This window comes from Tenrec ecaudatus (genome assembly GCF_050624435.1).
Source record: "Tenrec ecaudatus isolate mTenEca1 chromosome 1 unlocalized genomic scaffold, mTenEca1.hap1 SUPER_1_unloc_19, whole genome shotgun sequence".
NCBI classification, from domain to species: domain Eukaryota; kingdom Metazoa; phylum Chordata; class Mammalia; order Afrosoricida; family Tenrecidae; genus Tenrec; species Tenrec ecaudatus.
Genome location: NW_027457559.1, coordinates 96,956 through 117,788, shown reverse-complemented (window position 1 = coordinate 117,788; position 20,833 = coordinate 96,956). Strand labels below are relative to the sequence as shown.

The window sequence follows — 20,833 nt, the reverse complement described above, 5'->3', positions numbered from 1 at the left end:
CTGTAACACAATCAAAGGAAAACAATCGGTCTGCACTCCAGATCTTCAATGGGACCATTTCCAGGGAGCCTGGCCACACACTGCCAGGCTGTGCCTTCTCAGATCCGCTGGCACTGCTAGGAAGGTTGTGGGCCCTGCAGGGGTGGGGGACTCTCCAGCCTGCTCCCCAGCAATAGAGGCACTAGGCCAAGACTGGAAGAGCCCCGGCGGGGGGAGAGTGGGGAGGTTGAGGCAATCACTGTGCCCTGCTTCTGACACTCTTCATGTGGCTGCTATGGTCACCCTTGACCTCAGGGAAGGCCAAGGGTCACCAGGGCAGAAAACACTTCCTTTTTATGGTGAGGGCCATATCGGGTCTCAACTCCACTGCTAATTAGATGTGGTCTCTAGCAAGTAACCCAGCCTCTCGGTGCACCCAGTTTCCCCAGTGCTATCTGGAGTCCCCAGAAGGGCCAGGTACAGCGAGGCTGCTTGCAGCTGGGCCAGAACCAGCAGCTGCCCTCATCGTGCCCTGAAGCCAGAAGCCCAGAACTCAAAGGCTGAGCTTTGCTGAAGGTCGTCCGACAGGGCCTCTCAGCTTAAGTAAGCTGTCCCAAGCTCCAGGCTGCACAAGTTGCTCCCTGGAACACGTGGTCCGGGCCCCCAATGTGGGCACACAGAAAGCCAGTTCACCTCTCAGGACAGTGGTGGTGTGACTGGATGTGGACATGCCCGCATCGCCCGCTCGGGGCTCCTGGAGCAGGGTCCCCATCTGCTCTGCACCTCCCGCACCAGACGCCCAATGCCCTGGGACTAAGAGAAGCCTCACCCCCACCCGCCAGGGCAACCCATGGTCCCCAGGCAGCTTCTGGACCATGTCACTCCCTTCCCCAGACTTGACGGCTGTCCCACCCACGGGCTCAGCCCTCTGTACTCATGCCTGTCCATGTGTGCATGTGTGTTTGCGGGCGCACCTGTGATAGATGTTCACGTGTTTTTGGTAGATGCGTGTCCATCGGTGTGGTGTGTGTTCATCCAGGTGTGTTTATGGTATACATGCCTGTGGTATGTCCATCCATGTGTGTGTGTCTGTGTGGTGTGCGTCCATGGGCACACACACACATCTGCAGACCCGTGCGATCTTTCAGCTTCCTGCTGCTGGCTGGTCTGCGGAGAAGAGCAGGCCCTCTCGGAACGCCTTGCCTACTGGAGCAGCACGGGGTTAGGGCAGCCTCTCTTGGCATAGTCCCAGCAAGCTTGCCTGGACTTGGCCTCCTGCAACTGTGCCCTTTGGCCTGCCTTCTCCTCTTCCCTCTCCAAACCAACCTCGGCTCATGGGCAGCCTGCTGCCTCCCCGTCCCTTGCTGTCACAGTCCCCTGCAGCTCTCCCAAGGCACAGGCCCCGTCGCCCTCCAAGGGGAGAAGAGAATCTAGTCAGGGGTCAGAAGGTGGAGGCAGAGAAGGCAGGGCAGGGCAAGGCTCTCTCTCTCTCTCTCACATGTGCAAGCAGGAGCCCCTGTTCCCCCCTACTCCCACCCCCCAGAATGTGCAGCACCCCTGAGCCCACCACCCTCCACCAGTGGAGACATCCTGGGGCACCATCTCCGCTGTAATTGCCCACCTCCACGCACTCTCCCATGGGGTCCAGTTCATGAATGGGATGAATGGCTGGGGTGAAGCCTCATCCTGGACACAGGGGTACTGAGCAGTCACTCCTGCCCTGACTCTCACTCTGTGCCCAACCTGGGAGTCACTCAGCCATGCATTGGGGGGAAGGGGGAAGGGGAGTGTCATGGGAATCCACGTGGTTACCAATGCTAGAGGAACGTGGGGTATTGTCAGGGAGGTGGTGGTGGGGCAGGTGTGACCCAGGGACCCAACATTAATTCACTGGGCCTCGCTGCTCCTCCACAGGGGTGGGTGGGGCCAGAAGTGACCCTGGGGCTGTAGGTGAGTGGGTGGGCCCAGAAGTGACCCTGGGGCTGTAGGTGAGGACGTGCTCCATCCAGGTCACCACATGGAACCAGCCACAGACTGCCCATGCAGGCTCGCCACAGTCTAGCCAGGCCAGCACGCAGCACCCTGGGAACGGGCAGCTCCTGGTAAGGGGCAGCCCTTCCGAGGTCACACCTTCCTAGGCTCTTCCTCAAGGTGCTCTGACCCCCACCCGGCAAAGAGGGCAGCTACTGGCTGTGAGGGTGGGGCAGGGGTGCCCGAAGCAGACACCTCCTACGGGGCTTCCTGCTGGGAAAGGGTGGCACAGCACCAAGAGGCTGGCAACTCTTTGCAGGGCCAGGGAGATGTGTCCTTGTCTTGTTTCCTAAACTGGTCTTTGATGGTGGTACCAAAGGTCTCCCCATTCGTAGCAGCAATGACATCCTCAGACCGTTGGTGGGACGAGTCATATAATGTGTGCAGCCCCCGAGTCCCTGCGTACAGCATTCAGAGCAGCAGGGCGGGGAAGCCTGGGACCCTCCCCCCAGTGCCAGCACTCTACACCGGGCCCAGCCACCCCGAACCCCAACCCCACCCCATTTACACCCCGGCTGCCACAGCACCTCTGCACCCCACCTCTCCCGGTGCTTGGAGAAGAGGCCCACTGTGGCCTGCTCCAGGGGCCCAGGGCCCAGGACCAGAGCAGCTGCTGAGCTGTGGCAAGCCCGTAGTCACAGCTTCAGTTCACAGTGCAGATGGCCCTCTGTGAGGTGCTGGCAGCTCCTGCCCCGTCTGGGGTACCAGGGCATACACCCAAGGCTAGGAAGGGTGCTGCTGGGGCCAACCAGGCCCTCCGAGGCCCCAGAACACTGGGGGATGGCTCTCTGAGGCTGAGGCATGGTGTCACTCGGGGCGGGCTGTCAGTGCTGCCTCCTCTTCCGCACGGCCTCGCGCAGGGCAGCCGGCAGCCGCTCCTGGTTGTTGCAGATGTTGTAGTGGGCCAGGCCCAGAAGCTTGTCTAAGTCCTCTTGGCTATAGGTCACTTTCGAGTAGTGGTAGGGGGAGTCAGACGGAGACAGGTTCACCCGGCCGGCCTCCTGCTCCTCGGGTGTCCTAGGGACCCCTGTGCAGAGAGCACATCGTGGGCATGGAGGGGCAGGGTGCTGGGGTGGAGGGAGGGTCTGCTGGGTCGGGGAGGCTGGGACACCAGGAAGGGGGTGGCGGCAAGCTGGCTCACCAGGGGCTGAGTAGTCCTGGAAGGAGTCGTTGACCAGGGGGAAGTGCAGAATGACTGGGGCCTCAGGCCGGCCGGGATCAGAGAACTTGTGGCACTCCCGAGGCTGGCGCTCCTCATCGAGGCTGGGAGAGATGGGCGGGAACGGGATGCCCTGCTCTTGGCACATGCGGCCCACCAGCTGCAGCTGCCTTGGGCTCCCTTGGTCCTGGACACTGATGTCACATAGGACCAAGCATCAGTCGGAGTGGACAGCCGTGCCGCAGCCCCTCAGAGCTCCACCAAACGGACTGTAGCCATCACTGAGGCCAGCCATGAAGGGCACACACCTCTCACTAAATTAACACAGAAACTAAACGCTGAGTTGTCGACGGCCTGCAACCAGCCGGGGTGCAGGTGCAGCCAACCAGATTCACCATCATATCCTCTCCCCATTGCGGAGAAAGCCCCCTGATGGAGCGTGAATGAAACCCCAGTTCTTTTCACAGGGAGTGCTGGTGGTGAAACAGTTATGTGCTGGGCGAGGTTCTGCAGGTTCAGCACTGGGAAACCACCCGCTGCTCCATGGAGAGAGGGCCGAGCACCACGTTCCTGAACTTGTGCCTCCACGTTGGTAGCCACAGACTCTCCCTTAACAGCCATGCTGCCTTCAAGTGAGCACATGGCTGGTCTGATCTCCCTACAGAGGCAGACATCCTCTGGCTCTCTCTTCCTGCTGTCGCCCAGCCCCCCTCTCAGCTTCCCCCAATGCAGCTGTTAGGCTTCCTCACTTGTGAACTCAGCGTTACTGTCGATCCCACCCACCTTGTGGCGTATGTAACTACTGAATATGCATGTCTTAAGGCTACCTGTAACTACCCCAAGATAATACAGATGCTCTCTCTTCCCCCACTTCCTCGTGGTCCATCAAGAGGAGCTGAGGTGAGCATGCTATCATAAAACGTGCCTGACTCCTTTATTGTACTCTCGCTCCCCTATCTCTCCTAGCCTCTATGACTTTACTAGACCTTTACTATTTTATCGCCATACAATTGTGCCTACTGACCCATTGGTTGTTAGAGGCTGATTTCCTGTGACAAACTGCTCCGTGGGCATTTTTACTCCCGTAAGCAGTTCGATCTCGGAAACACACCAAGGGGGACCCGGTGAGTCAGCATGGACTCCATGGTGGGGATCCTGGTTTGGTTCTTTTGACATGGTGTGGTGGTTAGATATTATGTCCACTTGGACCTGCGTGAAAGTGCAGGGGTGGAGTCCCACCTGTCACTCAGGTGGAAGCCTGGTGATCCCTCCTTGGAAGGAAGGGGAGATGCTATGAGCCTCTTCCTCCTCGCTGGGATTCTGTCTCCAGGGACGGCCCCATGGGGCCACCAGCCTGGAGAGCCGCCGACTGGGCCGTGTTCACGCCAGCCTGGGCATTATCTGCCTGCAGCTACACAGAGGCTGAGGAAGGTTCTGACTAGTATGGTCTTGAATCACACTGGGCTGGGATGCCTTGCTGATCTAAAATGACTTCTTGATCTAAAGCTCTTTCTTTCTACACAAAGGAGTGTTGCTGCTTTTGTTTCTCTGGACAGCTCAGCCCATAGCATGTGGGTCCCTGTCTCGTAGGGTTGGGAGGAAGCCAGCAAGGCACACACTGTGAAGCCGCCCTAGCATCCTCGGGTGCCACTCATCAGCTCCCCCACCTGAAAGGTGGCATTTAAGTTGTAGTCCAGCGACAGGATGAGGTCCACGTCCCGGGTGGGCTGCAGGAGGGGCGGGCAGCTGGTGTTGACAAAGTAGCCCACGTCCAGCAGGCACAGGCGGGGCTCCCCAGGGGTCAGCTGGTTCGGGAGTCCATCCAGTTTGGTGTCTGGAGAAGTGGGCGGGGTGGGAGGGCAGCCTTGAGCACGGGTGCTGAGGACACCACGCTTGCTCCCCTGGTCAGTGGCAGTCACTGGCTGCTCCTGGAAAAAGACTCCACCCTCAGGCCCCACCCACCTGGCCCCAGCCCTGAAGCAACCTCCAGCCCCAGCTGAAGGAGAAAGCAGGAAACTCTACTTCCCACATCCCGTGGGGCCACACATGGAAGGCCTGGAGCCAAGGGGTGAGGTGAGGGGCCCAGGAGGGGCCTGGAGCCAAGGCCCACAGCTCTGGGAAGACATCAGGGGGCTGGACCCCGGTGGGAGAAGCTACCTTTCCAGGAGGAGAAGTGAGGGTGCTGGAAATAGTCTTTGTGGAACTGGAGACCACGCAGAAAGTTGTGGGTGGCCTGGGCAAGCGGACGCCACGTCAGGAGGCCAGAGAACAACTCCCCGATCCTCCCAGCCAGGCTGGGTGGCACTTCCATCTTCAGCACTGGGACCTGCTCCTTGTCTGCACAGCCAGGGAGTGGGGCGTGGGTGCTAGCCCAGTCTGAGGGCAGTGACCCCGGAGAGGGAAAGAGCTGAGACCAGTGCCCCCACCACCACACACACACAGAGCTGGGAGTCACATGCCCACCCCCAGCACCAGCCCCGGAGCCTGGGCACCTACCCAAGCTGGTCAGGGTCTGAGCCCAGCGATCCCAGAACGGACTGGACTCCGAGGACCAGTATAAGCTGTCTTGGAGGCTGGCTGCATATAGGTTGGTCCAGATACCTGGGAGCGCAGACACAAGGGGACGAGAGCCCCCATTCCTGTCACAGCCTGACCCTTCCCTGCTGCCCGCCTCAGTGATGGGGCTCCCCCAGAAACATCCTCCCCTCCCCCATTCTCTCTCCAAGACCCCCTCACCTTCCAGGAAGCAGATGCGGGACTCAGGCATCCTCTTCATCAGCCGCCCCATGAAGAACTCGGAGCCGAAGAGCTCGGAGGGGATGAAGGCACCTTACTTGGAGAAACCGAGCTCATAGGGGGAGAAATCACACCACTCTGCGGTGGGAAGGGACCGCTGTTGGCCACCACCCTCCTGCCCACCCGAACCCACGCAGGGCAGCCACAAAGGACGGGGCGACTCCCCTCCAGTCCAAGTGACTCTGGGGTCATGGGTGTCTGGATTCACTCGGGTCCCGGACCAGAGTGTAAGGAGAAGGGCATGAAAAACTGCCTCCCCACACCATCCCAACCACCCCTTCCCCGACCCCTGGCCGCCCGGGGCCTCAACCAGCTGCCTCGACCTGCCTCCAAATTCAAAGGTGGACAGGCCGTGCCCCTTAGTGTTGAGGGCATAGTACATGGGGAGAGGTTTCTGGCCGTGCCTCAGAGCCTGTCGCTGCTCCGAGAGCTTGTGGACATCAGGCTGTAGGGAGATAACTCCGTGTAAACCCATTGCTGCCTGGTCTCTGGAGATCTCCCCTCGCCCTGCTACCCAGCAGGGCTGCCTCCAGATCCAGGCCCGTCTCCATGGGCCGCCCTTCTGTACCCCATCATGTCGCATGGCCTCATTGATGAGGTCCCAGAGGTTGGTGAAGCAGGCCGGGTGTCCCAGGCGAGCGCGCTCCTCCAGCTCCTGGTAGTACCATTGCAGCTGGCTGGGAGCCAACACGCCCAGCTTGTTCTTGGTCACCTGCGTCTTCAGCAGTACGGTGGCGCCCCCCAGGTCCTTCTGCGACCACTCTGGATCCTTGTAGAGGTTTTCTAAGGTCCTAGGCAAAGCCAGAGGTCCGGGGCAGACAGGTTCCTCTAAGAGTCCCCCGAGACCTCACACCCCTTCGGACCTTCTCTCCCAGGGCAGCAGCCCGCAGGTGCCTTCCAGCTCCATGGAGACAGCCGAAGCCCATGGGGCACCTTGGGCATATCGCACCTGCCACCTGCCTCCTCGCAGACCTTCCAATCTAGTCAGGGAGGCCAAGGGGGCACTGGAGAAGCCTTACCACAGGCACCCCTGCCTCTGCCCACTCACCCCCAGATCCCACACTCAGCCTGCTCACCAAGTGGAGCCTGAGGCCCCTGTGATGTAGAAGACGCAGTCCAAGAGGCCCAGCTCCCTGAGGCCGGTCAGCTGCCCATACAGGGAAGTCATTGCCCGGACCCCTCCACCAGTAGCCATGATTGCCACCACTGGGACCTGGAAGGGCAGAGTACAGCTGGGCTCAAGGGAGGCCCTGCGGGGACTTCCAGTTGGTGGAGGGGAGGTCAGGGTGCGCCGGGCAGTAAAAACCACAGGAGGATGACACAGCAAGTCAAGTGGCCACTCAGTCCCCTGCCCCTGGCCCCACCACCAAGTTAGCGTAGGTCAGAGTCTGGTGGGGACCCATGGAGCAGGTCTGAGTCAGAGCAGCTGAGGAGAGTCATGTCAGGATAACCTCCTTCAGCAGGGTGGGTCCTTTCGGGTTTTGAAAACTCCAGGGAGCGTACAGGCCACAGGCCTTATCTCCCCATCCCCAGCCTGGGGAGTACGGCGGTCACTTCTTAAAAGACACAGGCTCACCTCAAAACCCCTAAATCAGCGTCCCTCTCCCCTTGCAAGGAGCTCATTTCCTTAGGAGCCAGCCCAACCAGCAGAGAGGCCTGGCCAGATGTCCACCGAGTTGTCTGAGAGGCCCAGTCTTAAAAGCAGCTCCAGGTCACGGGCCAACGCACAGAGAAGGGTAGCTACCTCTGGTGGGGCCCGTGGTTCTGACACTGCTCAGCCGCATTGGGCCCAAGATAACATCAAGAAAGCTCCGGGAAGTACAAGGGGGGTAGGTGGGCAGACGAGAGGCAAACACAAGTCCGCCTTACAACCAACCCTGGTCAGGCAATGGAAGTGTGGAGGCCCACTCAGATCAACACTCGGCCTGAGACCCCCACACTACTGCCCAGCCCGACAGACCTCGTCCTCCTGCAGGTCTCCCTCCAGCTGCAGGGCCTGCTGCAGGGCCTTGGCCACCACCTGCTTCCTCCTGCTCAGGAAGGCCTGCTCCTCAGCACACAGCTCGAAGCCCAGGCGCACGGCCAGCTCCCCTGGTCTGGGGGTGGGGTGGGGGGATGGACGGACAGTGAGGCAGTGCTCATCCTCGTCAGAAAAGAGAACACTGGGCCCATCTCCCTGCAAGATCCACGTCCATCTCTTCTCTCCCTTCAGCCTGCGTGCTGAAGCTTGGAGAGTGAGGGGGGGATGGTGGGCCCAGAGCCACACAAACACGCCCGGCATGACAGCAAGGCCAGCCGGCAGATGAGGGTGTCCCTGTGGCCAAAGGTGGCCCTGAGTCTCAGCTTCTCCCTCCCCTGCAACGCTGGACCAGGGCTACACTGGGGAGGGGGCACGGGGGCTGAGAAGGAACAAAGGCCTTTAAGTTGGGGCTGCTTATGCTCCCAGACACTGAGGGCCAGCAAAAGTTCTTGAAGGCCCAGCCACGTTGATTCCACCCAAAAGGTTGCTTCCTTCTGGTCTTTGTGCTCCTCAAACCAGGCGTGTTACTCTCCTCAGCCCCCACCTCTCTCCCACCCAGTGAGGCCACACGCAGACTACAAGGCTGAGGAAGGACCCTCTCTGCTCTGAGCACCTTCCCAAGACTGGGAGCTCCCTGCTGCAGCCACCCGCTTGCTTCCGGTCCTCCAGGCCACCCAGCTGCACGTAGCGCCCTCCCTCCCCCGGCTGCTCTCCCCCAGCCCAGCCTCTCACCTGTCTTCTTTTCTCAGCTCCACCTTCATCAGAGGCTCCTGCAAACCAGCAAAACACCACTCAGAAAGGCTGGCACCTCCACCCCAACTTCGGCCCTGGGATGCCCCAGTCATCTCCACAGGGATGCACCCCCACAGCCCAGCCCAGGGGCTTGGCCCAAAAGAAAAGGGAGAGAAGGAGTCACCCCCTGCCACCACCCCCGCACTGGCCTGAGGCCCTGTCCCACCCCCACATCAAGGTCTCTTCCTCTGAGTGAAGAGTACCTGGGACGTAGGGAAGACCAGCCTCACGAGCTGGTCTGATGGCAGGGCCCTGAGTGGCACCTTCAGTTGCTCCTGGCGGGCGTTCTGCAAGGGGACTAAAACTGTACACTTACCCGAGTCTCAGAGCAGGGGTACCACCCGGCCCTGTGGGCCTGAATTCCAGGGGGTCAGTGGGGGGGGCACCCTACCTGCAGGTGGATACTCAGCTCCTGCTCCCAGCAGGTGGGGAAGTGGAAACGGAAGGAGTCACTGCCTACGGTGGCCTCCTGAGATCCCTCGTAGGATCCGGGGACCACAAGCTGATCTTTTCCCTTTGACTCTGGAGAAAGGAACCGAGGTAGGGGTGGGAGGGGGTTCCCTGCCCGTGAGGTGTCTCCCGCCCCTGTGGCTGGCAGAGGCTGGGAGGAGTTACCCCCAGCCCAGCCCCCTCAGAGCAGGGTCATGGGAAAAGACCAGGTCTTGGTAAGCCCGGGCAGTTTCACCCCCAGCCCCTAGCCTTCGGAGGCTAAAGGTGGCTGGCAGCTTCTTCCAGGATGGGCAGCTGAGGAAGGGGGAAGACATAGGCTGAGGGCCAGGGCTGTCCTGGTGACCTGGGAGACTCACCCTTCTGGTCCCCGGCCTCCTTCAGCCGCACATGCAAGCGGGAAAGCTCACGGGCCTGTGTTGGGAAGAGAAGATTCATATGCCGCCCCTCCCACGCAAGGATACCTCACCACTACCCTTTCCCCTGCAGCCCGCGGTTCCTGCTCCTCAGTCCCATGTCCTCTGGAAATCATAGCCCCTCCCACTTTGCTCTTTCCTGGTCCAGACAGACTTGCAGCCAGGAGGGCAGGTGAGCAGATGGCCTGAGGGAGGGTGTGTCACTCACCACTACAATCCCAAAGCACTACTATGATCCCAAATCACTACTGTGATCCCAAATCACTACTATGATCCCAAATCACTACTATGATCATAAAGCACTACTATGATCCCAAAGCACTACTATGATCACAAAGCACTACTATGATCCCAAAGCACTACTATGATCATAAAGCACTACTATGATCACAAATCACTACTATGATCCCAAAGCACTACTATGATCACAAAGCACTACTATGATCCCAAATCACTACTATGATCACAAAGCACTACTATGATCACAAAGCACTACTATGACCCCAAAGCACTACTATGATCCCAAAACACTACTATGATCCCAAATCACTACTATGATCACACAGCACTACTATGATCCCGAATCACTACTATGATCCCGAATTAGTACCATGATCCTAAGTCACCATTACCATCCCAAGTCACCACTATGATCCCGAATCACTACTATGATCCTGAATCAATCACTACAATGATCTGACTCACCACTAGGACACCGTTGCTGGTGAGCTGCTCTGCACAGTCTGTCCTGGGAAAAGCCATGAGCGGGGGTCAGGTTCTTGCCCCCAAGGAAGCCTAGGCAGTCCTTCCAACCACAGAGGGTCCCCGGGGAAGGACACCAGCCCTGAGCGCACGAGGCTCTCTCCTTCCAGAAGGGACAGATTTGACCCAGAGCCCCTCTCCCTACCTCGCAACCCCCAACTCCCCTGACCCCCGCAACCCCCAACTCACACACTCCGCAGGCGGAATTCAACGTCAAACCGCTCCCCACCCTGAAAAAGCAAGTTATAAAGGTAAGACGTGTGCATGTATGTGGGCATGCATGTGAGTGGTTGTGTGCACGTGTGAGTGTTTGTGCATGTGTATCCACATGGCTGTGCATGTGTGAGTGTGACAGTGGTTGAGTGCGTGTGCTTGCTTGTGAGTGTACCTGTGTATGTGTGTGAGGCTGTGTGTGGGTGTGAATGTGAGTGTGAGTGTGTGTGTCAGTGTGGGTATGTGCAGATTCCAACCCAGATGCCAGCCAGGGGTGCCAATGCGGGGAGGGCTGCTGTCCATAATGTGGCCCCGAGGAGGGGGCCGCTCCTCGGGAAGCAGGTCCTGGTTGACAAGGGCCTCGGGCACCAGGGAAACCTGACCTCATGGTCTGTAAACAAGTTCTTTGAAGAGGGCATTTAAGCAGCATCCCGTTGGTGGTACCGAGGGTGGCCGCCCATGTGGAGTCTTGCCTGCAGGCTCAGCAAGAAGCTCTGGCGCCGGAACTCCCCAGGCAGCAGAGTGCCCACGTCAAACAGCACTGACAGCATGGGGACGTCGCTGGTCAGCAGGTCCTGGTCAAAGACTTTCAGCTCCACCATGTTCTGGAAGGGGAGCAGCGGGACAGGGCCATGGGGTGGGGGGTGGTGTGGGGGTGGCGCTGGGGGTACGCAGGACTGGGCTGAGGCAGGCCCACCTTGATCTGGCTGTGCACCCGGAAGTAGAAGCTCTGGTTCCAGACAGGGTTTCTGCAGTTGTTGACCGTGCGCGTCTGGAGCCGGTGGTTGCAGGCCGTGGGCAGCCACAGGGTCACATAGAATTCACGGTGGGTCACTTGGAGGAGAAGAAATGAGGGCCAATTCTCCCCCAAGCCACGCAGAGTTCACCACCAGAGGGATCCCTGGGGACGCACCAAGCCCCACCCTCCATCACCAGCCCTTGCCCATCACTCTTTGCAGCCCCTCCTCCCAGGACCTCGCAGGCCCAGCCCTCCTGCCACCTCCCACCGTCCCTGCCCTGCTCCAATTGCAACCTCAGTTCCCTTCTCCTCTCTTGGTCAACTCACCCACATCCCTGGCAGGCAGGCTGTGGGCCTGCAGCACACGAATGGTGAGCAGGCAGGTCCCGGGCAACTTGGCCTGCAGAGCAGCGGGGAGAGGACAAGCTTGCTGTGGGATGACATGACCAAAGGCCGCAGGCGATGGAAGGGAGGTTGGGGCACCTGTGAGGGCTCACCCTGCACCAACAGGGCCAAGGCCACCCAGAACCCCGAGTCTAGAAGAGACAGGGCACGTCCATAGGAACTTACACAATGCCCATGACAGGTCTGTCCCAAGGGCTATCCATACATTAACTCAGCTGACTACTACGCTGCCTCACGAGGAGGCGGAGGCATGGAGAGGTGACCCAGCAACTGGCCGGAGACCCAGAGGCAGGATCGCTGTGCTCTCCGCTTCCCTCTCCTGGAACCAGCAGGCTCCCATCTTGCCAGCTGTCTGCCCCAGCCCATGCCCTCGCTTACAAAGCTCTGGGTGGGCATACAGAAGGGCATGGAGGGAGCGGCCTGCTAGGACTAAGCTCCTGCTTGCTCACTCGCTCCTCCCTGTGCATCCCACCCCTGGTCAGGGGGCAGTTCTGGAAGCCACCTCTGTGCTGGGGCAGGTGGGAGGTTACCAGGCCAGGCAGCCCATGGGAGTCAAGCCCTGCGCCCTCCAGGTTCTCCGAGGGCAGAGGAACAAAGGACCCCAGGACTCCATCCCAAACTACCCCGGGCTCTGGGCTGAAGCCCTGCCAGGTGCGCTGGGGCCAGGGAGCGTGTGTCAGCACACCCTTTCACTGGCCTCCCAGCTGTCGTTGGAAGTCCCAGCTGCATGCACCCAGGGGTTCCTGGTAGAGGAAGAACCCGGGAAAGTCACCCATCTCATCAGTCTCAGGCCCCGACAGCCCAGGCAACTGACTCAGAGGGAGCAGGGGAGCAGCCAGGAGCCTCTCCCTGCCTAGAAGCTCTGTGGATCCGCAGCCCAGCCATGCCCCTACCTAAAGCTGGCAAACACGCCCCCTACACCTGAAGACCACCGTGGCCACAGCCCTCCAGAGAAAGCATTAGCCAGGACTCAGGTGGGGAGCAAGGGTCAGAGTGGGCTCCAGTGCCACGCCAGTCTTACCAGAGCCATGAGGCTGGGGGTCCCAGGCGGGGCGAGCAAAGGCAGCAGTAGCCACTGGGCCGAGGACTGTGGGGTTTTAAGCCAAAATCCAAGTATGTCCCAACTGGCCTCCCTAGCCCCTCCCACCTGCATCTTCCGCTCCGCCCAAGCCCCACACCCTGTCCAAGAAATGTGGCACCTCAGCCTATACTGGGGCTACTGACACCCTCCCATGGGCTCAAGGTCCCCCACCCCTGCTGGGTTCCTGGAAAACCCACTGCCCCCAGCAGACACCACCTGGGCCTGCCCAGCTGGGTCCTGCTTCCAGGACAGCTCACCAACCACCCGTGTGAGCAGGACAGGAAGGTATGGCTTGGAGGGGCCACAGGTCTGGGCAGCCGCCAGAGGTAGGGCAAGGGCAGAGTCCCCACCAACAAGGCTTGTAGCAACATCCAGGTACCAGAAGGACAGGAATGCCCAGTCTCCACTGAAGCAGACCCGGAGGAGGGGTGTATCCGGAGCCTATCATCACAGCAGGGGAGTGGCTGTTACTAAAAACAGCTCTTCAAAGCCAGGGCCTGGGCCACCTGGGTCCCCAGAGATGGCCAGGACTGGAGCTCCAGGTGGGCACCCAGGGGAAGGGGGCTCATCTCCCCTTTTGTGGGGGCAGCATGAGAAAGCCAGTTCCTTCTGCAGAGGAGCAGCCCAGGGGTGGGGGTGGGGCAGTTTATGTCCCCTGGTCCCTGTGCTGGTTAGGAGACACAGGCTCGTCCCCAGGCCACCAACCCCATCGCGAAGCAAACCAGAGTCCCAGTCAATGAGCCCTGGCAGAGAGTTAAAACAGGGTTGGCCTGCCGGCCAGACCGGAGTACAAGCTGTGGTCCCTGGACAGACAGGGAGCTAGCTCCTCTCTCTGACATTTCCATCTGAACCCTCCCCGCCCTCCTGGAGACACAGAAATCCACAAGGGGCAGGTACCACATGGAGCCTCCCCGGCTTTATTGAGCATGTCTTTCGAGCGAGCGAGCGGGCCCTTACAGAAACCCTCTCCAGGCCCCAGGGCAGCCAGAAAGGTAGGGACCATCATTATGTCCACTTCACAGCTTTACAGAGGAGGGAGGACGCCGCAGCTGGCCTCCACCCACGGGGCTGCTTCACCTGCGTGGCAGCTTTCTGGGAACCCTGACCTAGACACCTGCCTGGCACTTCCTGGTCCTCCTCCTATCACCCACGATAGTCTCCAGGATCGGTCCCAACCCAAACAGGGTTCTGGGTCAGACAGATTGCAGGGTGTCTCTGTGGGGGCCTATCTGGGGAGAAGCCAGAGTGCCCCCTGAGCTGTGGGGGGGCACGTTCCCTGGGGGCTCCACTAGTCCAGGCCTGAGGCCTTGGTGAGGGTGTCGAGCAGTTGGAAGTAACTGTACTTGAGGTCATACTCCATGTCGTACCAGAAGTTCACTGTGGGGAGAGCAAGCACAGGAGTGGGTGGCCCAGCTCTGACCCAGAGCCTCCCCAGCCCACCCGCTGGCCGAGGCCAGCAGCTCCTCACCAGCAATGCAGCCCTGGGACTGCTGCACGTGGTGGAACCACAAGGCCGGCAGGTAGAGCATCTCGCCGGCCTGCATGGTGCAGCGGAGGGCCTGGGCCCCACGGTACTGTGGGTACCGGGACAGATCTGGTGTCAAGGGATCCAGTGGAAGCCAGGGCACCTGGGGACGGAGCAGGACCGGGGAACTCGGCCTTTGGCCTTGCCAACGGTAAGGGCCAAAGGTCCCCCTCCATCCGCCCTGGGAAGCCAGCCCCAGAAGGTGGGACCTTACGGAGGAAGGGGCCACCTTCCCAGGACTTTTGGGGCCCACTTGCTCCTCGGAGATGGATGAGCTTGCCCCTCCCTGAGGCCCAGGGCCAAGATGGACACCTTCTCCATGGCCTCTTCATCCACCACCTCAAAGGTGCCCGCCTCAGTGAGTCGGTAGGTTGCTGGGGTGTACAGCTCTGATGCCAGAGAAAAAGGGGGAGCTCAGCAAAGAGTGCTCCCAGCCCCTCACACCTCCTCCCAGCCTCTCCTGTTGGCTGCCTGGCCCCAGGGACACAGGCAGGGAAGCCTCGCTACCCTTCCTCTGGTTTGGGGCCCATGCGTAAGGCAGGTCCCAGCCCTACCATAGGGGATGAAGGGTCGATCGCTGGGCGGGTGAAACAGGAAATGTTTCTCTCCAGAGAGGACACAGTAGAGGTTTTCGTAGTGGTCCTTGTGCACTGCCAACACAAAGAAGGTCCTGGGCAGATTTGGCGGAGCAGGGCACATGAGAGGCAGAACCTGCCCACCCAGAGCCTTGCGCCTCAAGACAGCCAGGGGTGTAAAAACGAGAAAGTCCTGCGAATAAAGATTTCAACCTTCCATCCAAAGTGTCCCCTGATGTCTCCTTTACGCCCAGTACTAGTTCAACTTAGCCAGTAAAGGATCTCCATCCCTCTGCCATGAGCATGGTGCTCTTTTAAACTCCATCCGGGCTCAGACTGAAAACAGCCTCTTCAAAGAACAGCCAGGATCCTGGAGGACAATGAATTTATAAGGGGGAGGGGGAATCCCATTATTTTCTACACAGTTTCTGAAGCCCCCTCATTTCCCTCAGGGAGAAGAACTCGGGAAGGGAGGGTGAGAACGTTTGAACCAACTAGAGGGACTGAATCAATGTCACTGAGCTGTCAGCGTAGAAGCTTGGTGTGTGCTTTTGCTCTGTGTATTCTCAACGACATAGTCAAACCAGACTCCAGGAGATGCCCAGGGGGGGTCTGGGGTGGAGGGCATTCCAGATCCCAGCCACCAGGGACTTGGCACTCACCACACGCCCCATGCGGGTCATCTCTCCAAAGAGGTAAATATCCACGCATAGGGTTCTCCCAAGTTCACCTCCGGGGCCAACGTGCCCTCTGAGAGATGTCTAGTGCGCCCCCACACCAAAGTCATCCCACCCACCACGCTGCAACGCCGCTCCTCCTCTGTTCGCAGAATTGTAGACCGACCCTCCAGGCCAGCCTCCCACCCTTGGCCCCATCCTGGCTCCTCCCTGTCCCTGCATCCCAGAGACACCTACAGGACATCACTGCGGCCGCCTCCCCCAGCCAGAAGTTCACCGCCTCTGGCATCTTCCCTGCAGGACAGAGGAGGAGAGTTAGGAGCGGTTGTCCCCTGCAGGTTGGGTCTGGGATAACACCCAACAGGATATGGGCAGGGGTGCTGCGTGCGAGCGAGGGCCATCCCAGGGAAAAGTGGCGAAGAGGCCATGGTTTGGAGGGCTTGGGGAGTGGGCCCAGCCCCCCACAGGCAAAAGTTAGAGCACTAATCCTTTGCAGTCGGTCAACAGTCAAGGCTTCCAGGGCGGCAGGGCCTGACCCTGGCCATGGGGTGGTGGGTGTGGGCCAAGACAATCAATGTCACCGAGCTGTCAGTGTAGAAGCTTGGTGTGTGCTTCTGCTGTGTATTCTCAACGACTGCCCTCTGCCCCAGTCGCCCCCTCTCACCCAGAGCCTCGGAGGCCCAGGGCACGTGGGGCTCCAAGTCGGGCAGCAGCTGGGGCAGCTCGGTAAGCAGGTTAGAGCACTGCTTCTGCACGTAGAGCACGCCAGGGTGCCGGGCCCTGCCCTCCAGGACGTCCAACACACCTCACAGGGGCAGCAGGCGCTCGGCTGGCATCACGAAGTGGTCTCCGCGCACGGAATCAGCATAGCCATCTGTGGTCACCACTACGCTCATCTCCGTGGCACCCACCGTGGCCCTAGGGGAAGGGACTCTAAGAGCATGCCCACATGCCACAAGACAGCTCGCCCATCACCCTAGCCCAGCCCAGGGCTGCACCCACCTCAGATAGGGGAGCGACCACTTCTGCAGGGCATTGTGCATGATGCAGGGCCTGCTGGGGAAGACCCAGTCCCGGTAGATGTGCAGTGGCATCGGGGCCTCATCCAGGTAGGGCACGGTTGGAGGCACGCCAAGCTCTTAAGTGGGGTGGGAGGTAGATGTTGACATAAACAGCACCCAGCCACTTACGGATGAGATGCCCTCTCTGGGCAGGCCACAGGGTATCACTGGGCAGTGCTCACTGGGGAGGGACCAAGAGACTCTGGACCACCAGAAATAGAAGGGGATTTTCAAGGAGGAGGCTGCCGCACGCCTACTCCAGGAGGGGCCACACAGCCCAAGAGCAGGTGAGCAACATACTCTGGTGTCAACTTGTGGAGGGGTGGAGTCTAAGCTGTCATTCAGGTTGCAGCTTGATGACCTCATTTGGAGGTGCCCACGGAAATCAATAGCTCCCTTCCTGTGAGACATTCCTGCTGACAAGACACACAGAGCTACACTAGAGCCCTGGAGCCGCAGGGCTCACTTGGAGACCCCTGCTAGCGCTGGGATGCCTCCACCACCACTGGGTCCACAAGGCTTTCCACCCACTGGCCTGTGATCTTCCTGCATCAGCATCATTGCTTGTGTTTCATGAGTAGGAAGAGGGATTTATAGACTGGTATCGGACATATGGGCTAATATCAGACTTAAGGACTTGATCTGGACTGGGCTGGGATGTTTTCATAATGTACAATTTTTCTTTGATATAAAGTTCTCTTTTAAAACACATATAAGTGTCTATGAATTTGTTTCTCTGGTCAACTGGGGCTAACACAGCGGGACTCCTGCTTGGCCCAAACCCCAGTCCTCCCTGGGGCCAGACCCTTGGTTAGCTTCCCTAGCTGCGGTGGTGGACCTCTAGCGAAGTATAGAAAAGCAGCCTCAGGCACCACGCAGGGAGCTCCCCGTGGCTGGGGGCAGCAAGATGAAGGAAGAATGCCTTCCAACTGTGAATATTCACTGAATATTTTGGAATGTGCTCAGCCCTTGGCTTGGCCAGTGTGAATGGGTCCTTTCAAGATGCTGACAGCCTCATCGGGGAGACATGCCTATAACCTGAACGCCCTGGGTCTTCCATGATGGTACCGTGCTGTGTGCTGCCTGGGTGGCTTTCTCTTGCTGCCCTTCATAAAAATCACTGACTCCCTGTTGTGCTCCTGGCTGGCTCCTCGTCTCACCGAGTCTACCTGCAAACACTCCCAACCTTCCTCGCCCTCATCTTCTCCTTCTCCCATGCCACCTCCTTTGGGGCCCCTCCACTCACAAGTCACCCCAAGAGCCTTCCTTCCCCCAGCTGGCTATCCTTCTTCTTTAGGAACTTGTGAACCACACCACCCACCGCCCACCCCCTCCCGGCCCCAGCCCACAACCATTTCTAGTAAACAAACAACAGTTGCCCTCGAGTCGATTCTGGTTCCTGGTGACCCGGGATGTCAGAGTGGACCTTTGCTCCACAGTTTGTGGCCCTGACTTTTCTGAAAAAGATTGCATTTCGTTGGGGGTCCTTTAGGAGTAGGCAATGTGCACCGACCTTCCCATTAGTAAGACAAATGCTTAACCATGGACACCACCCCGGGGCTCTGAAAAACTCCTCGTTCCCTTCCTGCGTGCATGTCCACTTGACCACCTGCACCGTCAAGCACACTATCTACGGGCCCTGGTGGTGGTCGGTGCTTAAGCACGTGGCTGCTAACCAGGAGGGGGTTGATCTCAGTCCACCAGGTGCCCCTCGGGGCAGAGACATGGTGGCCAATCTTTTTCCTCAGACACAATACGGGGCAGTCCTACGACTCCAGTGACAGGTTTGCAAACAGGTTAATATACTATCTACTCAATTGATTTCCACTGGATAGCTGTCTCTGTCCCCGGCTAGAATGTGATCTCCATGAGGGTGGGGGTGTGGGTTACACCTTCCCAGGATGGAGCACAGTGCCCAGCACGCCCATGATCCCCAGTACACACTGGCTTAATGACTGGATGAAAGGCTTACAATATCTCCTGCCACAGTGAACTAACTGGTTCCCCTGGCTTAACTCCCCTCCTTCCAAAAGCATTTATCACCCCAGCTCCAGACAACCTCTTGAAAGGCAGCCTCATGTTGTCACTCTGAGCAAACCTCCTTTGATGACTTACCACTTGGAGAATAAAGTCTGCCTGGCCTTGGTAACGGGGCCCAACCCATTCTTCTCCTCTGATGAGCCTCTGCCTGGAGCCGGCCCCTTACCACACACCCTCCCTGCTCCCTGGCCCTGCAGCTCCCTCCATTCTTTCCCTTGGGTAGAGCAGAAGGTCCCCCCTGTGCTTCAAGGCCACTGCCCTCCCCCTGAACCACAAGGTCGCGCGCCTCCAGTGAAGTCATCCGATTAGTCTCACGGTCAGTGGGAAAGTTGGGATGTCTTTAACTAGATCAGAAATTGGAGCTGAATAGGAAGGTCCCAGGGGACCTGGGAAGGTGGAAAGGGAAGAGCTGATTGGTACTTGAAAGTCACTGGCAAAGAGGCAAGATGGATCCTGCCTAGTAGATACAGGAACGCGGAGGGGTGACACGTGGCCAAGCTGTGCCAGCCCACTGTAACAGGCACCGCGGAAGATGACTCAGTAAACCCCTGAGATTCTCACAGAAATTCTTAACAGAAGTGGTAACTGCTATTTTTAGCCCCTTTATGTTTTCTACTCTTCTTCCATTTTGATTTTCTTGCATTTGAATAGATTTCTTTTGGGGTACGGTCACTCTTCTATCCCAGGGCTTTGAAACGAGAGAATTTCAAAGGAGATCTAGACAATTCCTTTGACCCCATAATTCCTCTGCTAGGAATTTAACCAACCAAAAACACATGGGCAAAACGCTTCCCTCTCCCGAGCGCACCAACCTCTCTCCGACTCAGGGTGTTTGCCTTCCGTGAACTGCCCCCGCATGTGTCTGCACACTCCCTCCCTCCCTGCCCTTGAGTCTGTGCCCAAGAGCCACCTCCTCATTGAGGCCCGCTTTACTCACCCTATTGAACCTCCATCCCGGAGCCCCTCATTCCACTTAACTGATTTCCCCACATTTATCTTCTAACCTACTGTCTCTTCATTTAGTGTGCCTACGGCTAACTGTAAGGAACCCCGGTAGCTGCTAACAGCAAGGTCAGTGGTTCAAACCCATCGGCCACTCCTCAGGAGAAAATAGACGCTGTCTGCTCACTTAAAGAATTTCAGCCTCACTAACCCACCCAAGGGGAGCGGGTATTGTTTTTATCTCCACAGGGAAAGAGGGACCAGACTTCAACCCAATGCTCCAAGATGTGAATGCAGCATGCCAGCATGCAGTAGAGAACCAGTGGAGAGGTTTGAGGGGCCGGTCAAAATCCCAACTACTAAATGGACACCTGCCCCTCCCCCCAGAAGAATTTATTTCAAAGGGCGGCATTGAATCTGAAGCTCCGGGAGAGGGACATATCTGATCAGAGCACACGGGAGCAGAGGAAGGGGAACGAGGAGAGTGGAGCACATCCTGGACCACCAGGCCATGGGGACGATATTTCCAATTAGAACAGCCAGTTCACAGAGAGGACCACATGGCCAGCCAAACTAGGAGACATGGCGCCCCTCACTGACTCATAGCCCTACAGGGGACAACAATGGAGACACAGTGTGGGAATTGCACCCAATATGATCCTGCCACACTGAGGCAAAACACTAAAGGGGTGCAACAGCAAGGGATTGGAGTGGCGAGGTCCCCAGGGAATGCTGAAGGTGGACTTTGGAGCCAGCATGGTGCCCCAACAGACTGGACTGGAAAACACTCCTAAAGGCCAACAAACAATCCTTGAACTAACTACAAGCTTTTTTTTCTTATTGTGTTTTGTTTTGGTTTTTGTCATTGGTTTGTTGTTGTTTTGCTGTATATTGTTTCTTGGTTTTGCTCTGTCTTGTTTTTGTGCATGTTATTACCTCCTCAGGTCTGTCTAAATAAGATAGGCTGGATGAACAATCTGGAGGAGAAAACAATGGAACCAACAGTTCCGAGGGGACATGGGAGAGGGGGAAGTGGGGGGAAAGGTAGTGGTGTTAACAAACCCAGGGACAAAGGAACAAGTGACCCAAATCGGTGGTGAGGAGGGTGTGGGAGGCTTGGTAGGGCATGATCAAGGGTAATGTAACCAAGAGGAATTGCTGAAACCCTGGTGG

General features: G+C 58.4%; 2 pseudogenes; both read right to left on the bottom strand.

Moving 5' to 3' along the window:
* Window positions 1-2,834: 2,834 nt before the first annotated feature.
* Window positions 2,835-12,789, bottom strand: LOC142435818 (cytosolic phospholipase A2 beta-like; annotated as a pseudogene).
* A 1,339-nt stretch (window positions 12,790-14,128) lies between these two features.
* LOC142435817 (bifunctional peptidase and (3S)-lysyl hydroxylase JMJD7-like) lies at window positions 14,129-17,895 on the bottom strand (annotated as a pseudogene).
* Window positions 17,896-20,833: the final 2,938 nt, after the last annotated feature.